Below are 9,654 nucleotides of genomic sequence, written 5' to 3'. Positions count from 1 at the left end.
GTTCATGAAGAGTAACACACACCTGGATGGTGAGGGATGACCTCTCCACTGTACTCCGAACTGCCGCAAGAGCTGCTACTGGATGTAGAGCCGATGCGCCCTGAAAGAGGAGAGAAAAATAGTGTTTAGCTTAATCACAGGGACTCAACCAAACTAAAGAAGGTTAAATAATTCCAAATTCATTATCCAAGGATTGCAATGGACGTACTTGCATAATATCTAGCCTTAAGAGTGGTGAGGGGATTTTTAATTTTCGTGTCCATGTGAACGCCCCGTTCACATGGACACGAAAAATCCTCTCGTCATATAACCGCAGACCGAGGGGCCACTCTATGGTTGTAATGCAAGCTTTTGATTTGATTTACTAAGACAGGTTACAAGTCTATTTGGCACTCTGAGGAACCTAAACCAAACCCATTTATACCATCCCATATTCTGAAGAAAAAGATGTGATCTCAAGAAGCTATCGAAGACATTGGGAAACACAGGAAGGGTGTAACTTTGAAATAAAAAAACCTACTGCAACTTCCCCTTGAAGCACTAATCAAAATATATCTGGTTTTATATTCAAGCTTGAAAGGATCATTACTAAACCCACGCAGGGTGGGACTTTATTTCACTTGCAAGGATAACCTATTAGCTACTCTGAACGCATGTTCAAACAATGATGCTACCAGTATTAAAAACGTTACCCAGCGAACCAGATTATTGGCCCGAATATACTAGTCACCTTTTAAACAGAGAAACCCAAGGTGACTCATTACATCTCAAATGTTAACCCTTTAAAGAGCGGAAGCTAGTAGGAATTATATTAAGTCAATCGTACGGCAGACTCAGAGTTAGTCACCAGGAGTGGAGTGCACCAGCTGGGCGTAACTCTGCGTCCGACGTAGAACCGAAAGCTAAAGATATGACTAGTGCACCACTTAGACTTAAGCCCTGTATGCGTTGCGCCCGGGTGTAACTGTTACGCCTAGTATGGAGCAGGCGTAAATCGGAAAGACAGACTAGTATCCATAGTAACGTAAAACAGGCAAGAAGGATATTAACAATGGCAGGGCGTCTTGTTTACATGTTTAACAATGAAAGGGCATTAAGAAGAGAAAGAGTCGTCCGTGATCGAACAAACCCACTGGACATCTATTCAGACAGTGAACTGATAGAGGTTTCGGCAGACAAGCCCTTTTTGATTTAATCGAGGAGATCTCCCTTCAACTCCAGCACGGATCAGATCGAAACGCTGCGCTCTCCCCAACCTTGCAGGTGCTGATTGCGCTCAGATTCTACGCGAACGGGGCCTTTCAAAAATACTGTGGGAGACATGATTAATGTTCATCGCACAACTGCATGTCGGGCTATAAGACAAGTTTCATTGGCCCTCCAGCACCGATTTCTTTCTCCGTCAGTTCCGCTGTAGCTCTGACAAATCCCTCTTTCTCTTTCGGGGTGTGGCCATTTGGGATTCCCCTTGAGTCATCGCTGACGCTGTGGGTGTGGGAATTCCCTCTTCTCTGCGGTCCTCTAAGTCTGTATAATGGCGTTGCTTGGCAACAATTACTGTTTCGCGTGTGGACGCGCATCTTAAGACCAGGCGCAGCTACACCCGAGACTAGTCAGGCTGGGTGCACTCGGTGTAAATTCGAATCACTATGTCGGACGTAGCTAAGCCCGACGTTAGAGTTAAGCCCTACTTTTTTACGTCCATCTGGTGCACTCCACTCCAGTTGTGAACATCTGCATTTGTGTGATAAGGGAATACAAAAAGGAGAGACTCACTTCGATAGTAATCAGTGGTGGCCACGAGAGAACCGCCTGCTGGAATAGATGCCATTCTACTGTAGTTGGTCTCTGTACGCTGTGCTGGATGGAAACCTGGGGAGGGCAAACAGTGTGATCAACACTAGACAGCAATACATGGAAGAATATCCACAGCCAGAGGTTCAAAACAGGAAGAATGATGGTTTCAAATCACTACAAGGGATGCAACTAATTATTATTATTAAGCTATATGTCATTATCTTGTCTAATCATAATTAACCAGTTGTACAATTAAGAACTTAACGTTGTTGTTTTGTGTGTCTATCCCTTCCTTAATGAATTGAGTAATTGTTAAGTCAATAAATTGCTGGAAAATGATGAATCAGAAAAATGCCTATTTAATTATTCCAATGTCTTGTTCTGTCCAACCAACTGAACAAAATCCATAAGAATTGTGATACATATATAAAAACTGTGTATTGTTCTTTATTTTAATCTCTTCTAACTGTTTGTCTGTGTGTGTGTTTAAGGTACAGGGACTACATCAACAGGCACATGTTTGGCTGTTTTGCTTGATAAATGACGTCAAACACTTAATCAACTGGCGTTAATCCCTTCAGGCTGATGATACAAAGGAACATGTAACCCATACAAAAGAGAAAAACATCCTGGACTCCAGTTGTGATGGATGTAAAAAGAAACAAACATGAGGCTCCAACGAGTAACATCCACACACATTAAAACAAAATGCACATTAACTGCTCATGTCTGAAGGACATTGTACATCGTTTGTATACAGAATTCTTAGTTTCCTCCTCGCTGGAACATCACGTTCACACCTACACTACAATGACGTCAGCCCATGTTTTACAGGAGTCTTGTTTACATTAAACTGTCAATGCAGAAAACCGACCTTTTTACGTATAAAATCAGAGAATATGAGTGCTTAGTAAAGTCTGTCTTGAAGAGTGTACATGAACAAAGCAAAAACAGACGGATCCTTTCTTTCACACTGAGGACATTTTGTCTCGAACGATACGAAGACAAAAAACAAATCATAACAGTGATGTTGATATTCAAACTGAGGGTCGACACGACGACAACATCAGTAATAGGACTTTTAGTATGCTATGAATGAGAAAAATACGAATACAACGAGAAAATACTACATACATAGCATATATATATATTTTTAAACAACACAGAGATTCTGCAACAGATCATAACAAACTAGCATAGAATCGCTAGGTCGCCCACCACCAAAAACAGTGTTACCACCATTTCATAACCCGGGGAAACCCTCACCTTTTTAGGAACCCAAACGTTCTTGATGTTCAGTAGCACCCAATTCAACTCAGTCGGCAAGGCTGGGGGAGTAAACGCTAGGCGACGAGGCCCATTTGAAAATAAGTGTTGGTTAAATGTAACCCTCCAAGGTCCGAGCAGAGATCAACGGATTGTTGTTGGCATAAACGGTCATCTCGTGGTTTTATAGAGAGCCGGGCGGTGACGTCACATCATGCAGGGGGCGGGGCGTGTTCAATAACAGCCCATGTGTTGCGCAGGGATTGTACCATGAAGTGCACATGTGGTGTACATCCACGCTACACTCAATACTGTAGAAACTTTTAAACACAACAATTCAAAGTATTTTATATTACAACAAAAAAAGCCACAGTGGTGGAATATAGGGTTAATTTACTCAGGTATATTAAAGATTCAAAGGCTTTATATTGTCATATTCACAGTAGCTACAGTGTAGATATTGACATGCACATCTTAAGACCTAGGCTCCTTCAACAATGCAACATAATAAGTATAAATAACAAATAATGAATAAATGAAATAAAGTAGAAGTTAGTAGAGTAGAACAGACCAGAAATTGAACAAAATAGTTGCAAGTGAGCAATGTGCAAGTAAACTATATACATGTGAATTTATTAATATGAGTTAAAAACAGAATGTTAAATTACTGTACTGAACTTGGTAGGAAATGTTCAGTACTAATCATTTTAATTGTATCTTTACTTTATGTAGCTTACTTCTTGTCATTTATGATTTTCTTTATTTTTTCAATTGTTCTCTACTTATTTATTTCCTCAATAGCCTATAGGCTCATTTGTATTTAATCTCTTTACTCACTTAAACAAATGACACTTGCATTTTCCTGTGGGGATTAATAAAGGTCTATTTTATAATATGTGTAGCCTTTATTTTTATAATATTTGTAGCATACCTCAACAAGTGTTTTTGTTAAAGGATAGGGGTTATAGGGTAAAGTTCAAAAATAAGATTAATTTAATTGACTTTTAAAGTGTGATACTGTTATAGTCAGAGTAGTAGGCCTATATCACAAACCACAGTGAGCATGACCCAGAGAAAAAACACACCGTAATAAGAGCTCCCTCTGGCGGTAAAATCTACGAAATGCATCTAATTTAAAATGTAATACAGCAGATTGAAGGACGCATACACGTGTCGTTTTTCTATGTTGTTTGCAAATTCATGTTTACAATCATCTTTTGTCAGTTTCAAGTTTCAGCACATAAAATAATAGATAATAGGTTTCAGGCTCCCACTAATATGCGAAATATTTACAATATGAATATCGGTTTTCTACCCAATAACCAAACGAAACTTAAAATGCACATTTGTTGATTGTCATGTTTACACTATGATATCATACTTATCTGTCTTTGTGTATTGTAGAAATGATTTGCAACACATCGACCTAACAGTATCTGGTCAAAGTAAAGCCAAAACGTTACTCGTTGTCGGCAGGATTCGAACCTGCGCGGGGAGACCCCAATGGATTTCTAGTCCATCGCCGTAACCACTCACGACAACCGATAATCGTCTTGTTGAATGAGACTTTTTCAAATCTCGCGATACTGGACAAAGGTCAAAAGTCAGTTAGGGTGCATTTGCATTTAATCGGGGCGCCGTAGTACGGAAGACGAAAAATGTAAACAGGAATAAATAAATAAATGGATGAATAAATAAATGTAGAAATAAATAAATGTGGAAATAAATACAGGAATAAATACATAAAATAATAAATAAATGCATAAATAAATATGGAATAACATAAATGAATGTATACATAAAAGTTGAGAATAAAACAAAATACACATTATTATAAATCTTTAATGTATTTCTACATTTACTTTCACTTACATTGATTTATGTATTTCTGTGTCCGTATGCTAATGAGGTAGGCGGTCATAGCACATCTCCTAACACTTCCCCTGGTGGGTTTACTTCCCTAATAACATCTGTTTGAGGCAGGGATGGGCAACTTGGATGGTGGTGGGGGCCACATCATTTATGTACTAACTTGAACCTAAGACACAATAAGGGGAATGTCAACACAGGCACCTGTCAACCCGCACTCTGCTGTTCCTCAGCGCCGCTCCCCCTCCCTCCCGCTGAAATTATGAATGAAAAGCGTATAGTAATCATAGATAACACGGCAGGGTCCGTGACAGTTTGTTTTCATCTGATTTCAAATAAACAAAGTCTTGGTTTTTAGAATATGAAACTTGTTTCGCCAAATTCACATGATAAATACAACTTTTAAGCTTGTAATGGCATAATTACAAGCGATAACTTAACGTCACAGCAGGCATAACAACAGCCGGTGTTTCTTGTGAGTGTTTCCAAACACAATACACACAAACGAGTCACAGATTATTTATCAGTACTACAAGTAAAACAAAGAAAATAAGTAATTAAATCAAATCAAATCAAATATTATTTGTCGAGCACATTTAAAAACGATTTTGGTCGAGCCAAAGTGCTGTACATGTAATTTAAACACATAAAAACACATTACATCACAACATGGGCGTAGGAAGCATCCTGAATGTGGGGGGGACATTTTTAACGGGGGGGGGGGGTCATTTATATATACATCGCAAAATACATTTGTGAATCCTTCTGTGAGCATTTATTAATATTGAGACTGATCAGACTCCATACAGATTAAGTTAAGTTAAGTTCACCTAGGAATGGTATCATTGACTTAAATGTTGCTCTTTTGTCTATATTGGTCATATGATGCCCCTTGACTGAAATGTTTCACGTTCAATATCCCCACTGATTTCCTTAACACTCTGGGATGAGAGTCCACATATCAAATTGACTCTAAACTGTCATTTCCCTTTCATCACTCACCTCAGCAACGGACATCTCTCCACTGTCCCTGTGTTCTGCCTCTGACTCACTCTCAAGCGCCTAGATGTCAAGAGAGGTGGTGAAGTGATCATTATTTATTGAGCAGTATACTCTTTCACATTGAATCATAACAAGTCATACTGAATGTAAATACAACTGACTCTAAAGTAAGTCCCAGTCTGTGACATTGGACATTTTGAAGACTCAAAGTCCCAAGCAGTAGGTAGAATATTAGCTAGTCTATGTAATGTGCACAGAAAATAAATAGTTAACTGAATACTCGGATGGAAATTGAATATAAGCACTCAGTAAAACATAAACACATACAAACAGCTTCTGTACGGAGCCCTGAGGCCTGTACTACGAAGCTGGTTCAACCTAACCTGGATATGTTTGAGTTAGCCGGTTGGCCTAATCCAAAACATACGCGCTCTCGCTAAACGGTACTACCAGAGCTATTTAATAGAAGAGTTACGACATCTCCGTTCACTCCAATGGACCACTTTTTTACAGCAATGGCGGATCGTGGAGCCTCTCAATCGTTCCCCGGAAGTTAGCGCCAAGGCTGGCAGAGCTGTGGAGTTGCAGCATAATAGACCGTTCGTGACAGACTTTTAAAGGTAAGAAGAAGTTTAAAGATTTATATTGCGGATATTATCAGTACATCTGATTCAAATGAACATGTGTATTAAAGGATGTCAGTGGATTATCCCTAAATTAGTAGATTTAGGGAACGTTTACAGATAACAGATTAAGCTAGCATACCGAAGCAAGTTAGCAACACACGTTGAACAGCCTGTTGTAAATTCCGTTCTCTTAATGTCATTTCGTCCAACATGTTGAATTAGAGAAGAGGGGCTTCTAAACGGGATTGGATGCGGGGGTGGAGGGAGTTAAATATTAGATAAATATAACTTTGGTGCGTGTAAGAGTGAGTGTTTTTAGCAGAGCCATATTGTGTCCTTGTGATTCTGTTGATTATTACCTGTCTGTATAATGTTGCAGCTCAGCTGATTCTGGATTGGTGGCAAAGGGAGAGGGACTTAAGTGAGTGAAAACACAAGGTAAGTGTAATACTGTTTTATATAAGTAAACACCTTATCTCCCCAAGGCATTTCCCATCCAATAGGTGTGCTGTGTGTGTATAACCCTTTCTCCTGTCTGTTACTCCCTCTTTCAGCACAAGAACCAGAGGGGGGTTCAATGGAGCCTGAATACCTGCACTGAGACCCTCACCCTGCACCCTGAGTCTCATCTCTCAGTGTTTTTCAAGCCTTTCCCTGTTTTTTTGTATTAAACAAAACATTAAGCTTTCCCAATGGTGTGGTTTTCGTTTTGTGAAAAAGTGCAAATGCAGTATATAATTACATCACATATTTTGTTGCTGTTGGTCGTGAAATTGCTCCTGCTGACTTGAGCCAGCCATTTTTTCCTCCGCTCTGTGTCAGTGGGGAAGCCGTACATTCGTACTCCTTTCTCTAAGCGATTTGAGCATCCCCAGGCAGCACAGCAAACCATGGTGGCTACTAGGAGGCAGCACAGCAAACCAGGACAACACGGAGGAAAAGGCACCGACAAACTGCATGATATGCTATTCAATGTTTATTGAATTCCATGTATTTGCAATGGATGTTCCTAAAACAACACATTTAACATCATCATTATCATCATATGCTGCTAGTCCTGCTGCTGCTGCTAGTCCTTTGATAGTCACCTGTCGGTCTCCTGTCCTTTCTGAAAGCCATAAAGATGACATTAGTCATTTAGATAACTTGTGTCCTCAATTACCAGGGGATTACTGAAACTACCATGAATTTAAGAAAATGGTAGAAATGAATCCAATCTGAATTTTAAAGCATTACTTTAGATCCCCTACCTCTAAATATATCAATAAACATTAGAAAGTGATGCTCCTGACTACCATACAAGTTTAAGAAGATAATATTGGTTTGAAAGAATTCAAAGCTATAAATAAACAGCAACAGGCTCTTTAACAAGGCACTGTTAGTAACATGTAAACTAGTTGTTCACACTAATCCTAATATTATCACTTAATATTAGCAAATTCTATTTTATTTTTTAAAACATATTGATGTAAATACATACACATCGATTTGTTGTATAAATATTGCAAATCAAAACCTTTATTCACTAATAATTAACAAAAATTGTAGTTCTATCTCCTGTTATCAATGCATTCACATTGCCCGCCATGAACTTCCCGGGAACGATCCTCGTCTACATGAACCACGTGACGATAACCGTTTTTGGACTTCCGGTGTCGTAACTCTTCTATCTATATGGCGCTGGGTACTACGACGCTGGTTATCAAGTGGATCGCTCAAGCCAGCCGTGTCCTATCTAGTTACGTGCGCGTTCACATGAAAGGGGTGGTATTTGGAGCATTCGACCAATCACAAACATGGAGAAGCGTACTGACAGCGCAGCGTCATACTTCCTGAATGAAAAGTCAACTATAATATTAGACATATGAAGAAGTTAAACTTTAAACATCCATGACTTAAACACTTTATCCAGGATAAAAGAAAAAGTGTTTGAATGCATATATTATGATATCACTGCCCCGTCTAAAACACCAGTGGATCTGACTTTCATTACATTTGACTCGAGTGTTTCGTCAACTTAATGTGTTGCTTAAAATAATACTTCTGCATACAGTATGTGACACTGAGTGTTGCACGGCCAGATACGGCTCAGCTGACTCAGATAATAAAATATATGATACATTATGAAGTGATATGCCGCGGACTGTACTTAATGTACTCTGATCCGGTTACTTATGTTGTGGCCGATATTTAAGTAAGCTTTCTTAACGCTAATGTTATAATAGTCAGATTGCTCTGAAGATGGGAGGTGATATTCTATTAATTAGGGATGCACGATATTGGTTTTTTGAAACCGATACCGATAACTTCCTGCTTCTCAAGACCGATAATTTAAAAAAATGTACGCCACTAATTATTTTAACGCGATTAACGCATGTGTATTTTTTTTCCTTGGCCGCCCCGTAGTTTCAGAGCGCATCGAGTTTAAAATACCATCTACAAGCTGATGCTGAGGAGCCCCGCTCCTGCCGCCCGCTTGTGGCAGACCACACTTCCACGCTCACCGGCAGGCACCGACTGGCCATCGGGAGGACCGGGAGGGTGTGTGTATGTGTGGCCCGAGCGAGCGAGAGAGAGACCTTAGTGCATTGTTGTTGTTAGCATCTGGTGCTAGCTAGCTGCGCTAACAGATATAAGGACCTGTTTAAATGAAAACAGAGGAGCGACATTTCGCCACAACTGCGCCGAGCACTTGACTTTATGCAGGAAGCAGACAGTGGGACATTTTACGAAAAGTCAGCACACTCAGCACGGATAGTGCGCAACATGATTGCAGCGTCCATCAATCAATCAATCAATGTTTATTTATATAGCCCAATATCACAAATGTTACATTTGTCTCAGTGGTCTTCGCAGTGTGTACAGAATATCAGTATGACAATACGACACCCTCTGTCCTTAGACCCTCACATCGTACAAGGAAAAACTTCCAAAGAAAACCCAGTTTAAAGGGAAAAATGGGAGAAACCTCAGGGAGAGCAACAGAGGAGGGATCCCTCTCCCAGGACGGACAGACGTCCAGGCAGCTCCGGTTCGAGCATATGCCTTGAGTTGCAAAACTGGCAAACTTCTTGCCTTTTTCAAAAGCCTCGTT

The 9,654-nt window shown here is 39.8% G+C and overlaps 1 long non-coding RNA gene across 1 annotated transcript; it reads right to left on the bottom strand.

Moving 5' to 3' along the window:
• On the bottom strand, nt 1-3,242 carry LOC117448974 (uncharacterized). The gene is made up of 3 exons (XR_004552429.2): nt 3,064-3,242; nt 1,777-1,872; nt 1-100 (listed from the first exon to the last, which is right to left on the bottom strand). It is a non-coding gene; the product is annotated as an uncharacterized lncRNA (long non-coding RNA).
• Between the last annotated feature and the right edge of the window lie 6,412 nt (nt 3,243-9,654).

Source organism: Pseudochaenichthys georgianus, chromosome 7, assembly GCF_902827115.2.
Source record: "Pseudochaenichthys georgianus chromosome 7, fPseGeo1.2, whole genome shotgun sequence".
NCBI lineage: Eukaryota > Metazoa > Chordata > Actinopteri > Perciformes > Channichthyidae > Pseudochaenichthys > Pseudochaenichthys georgianus.
This window is presented reverse-complemented; position numbering and strand designations above follow the sequence as displayed.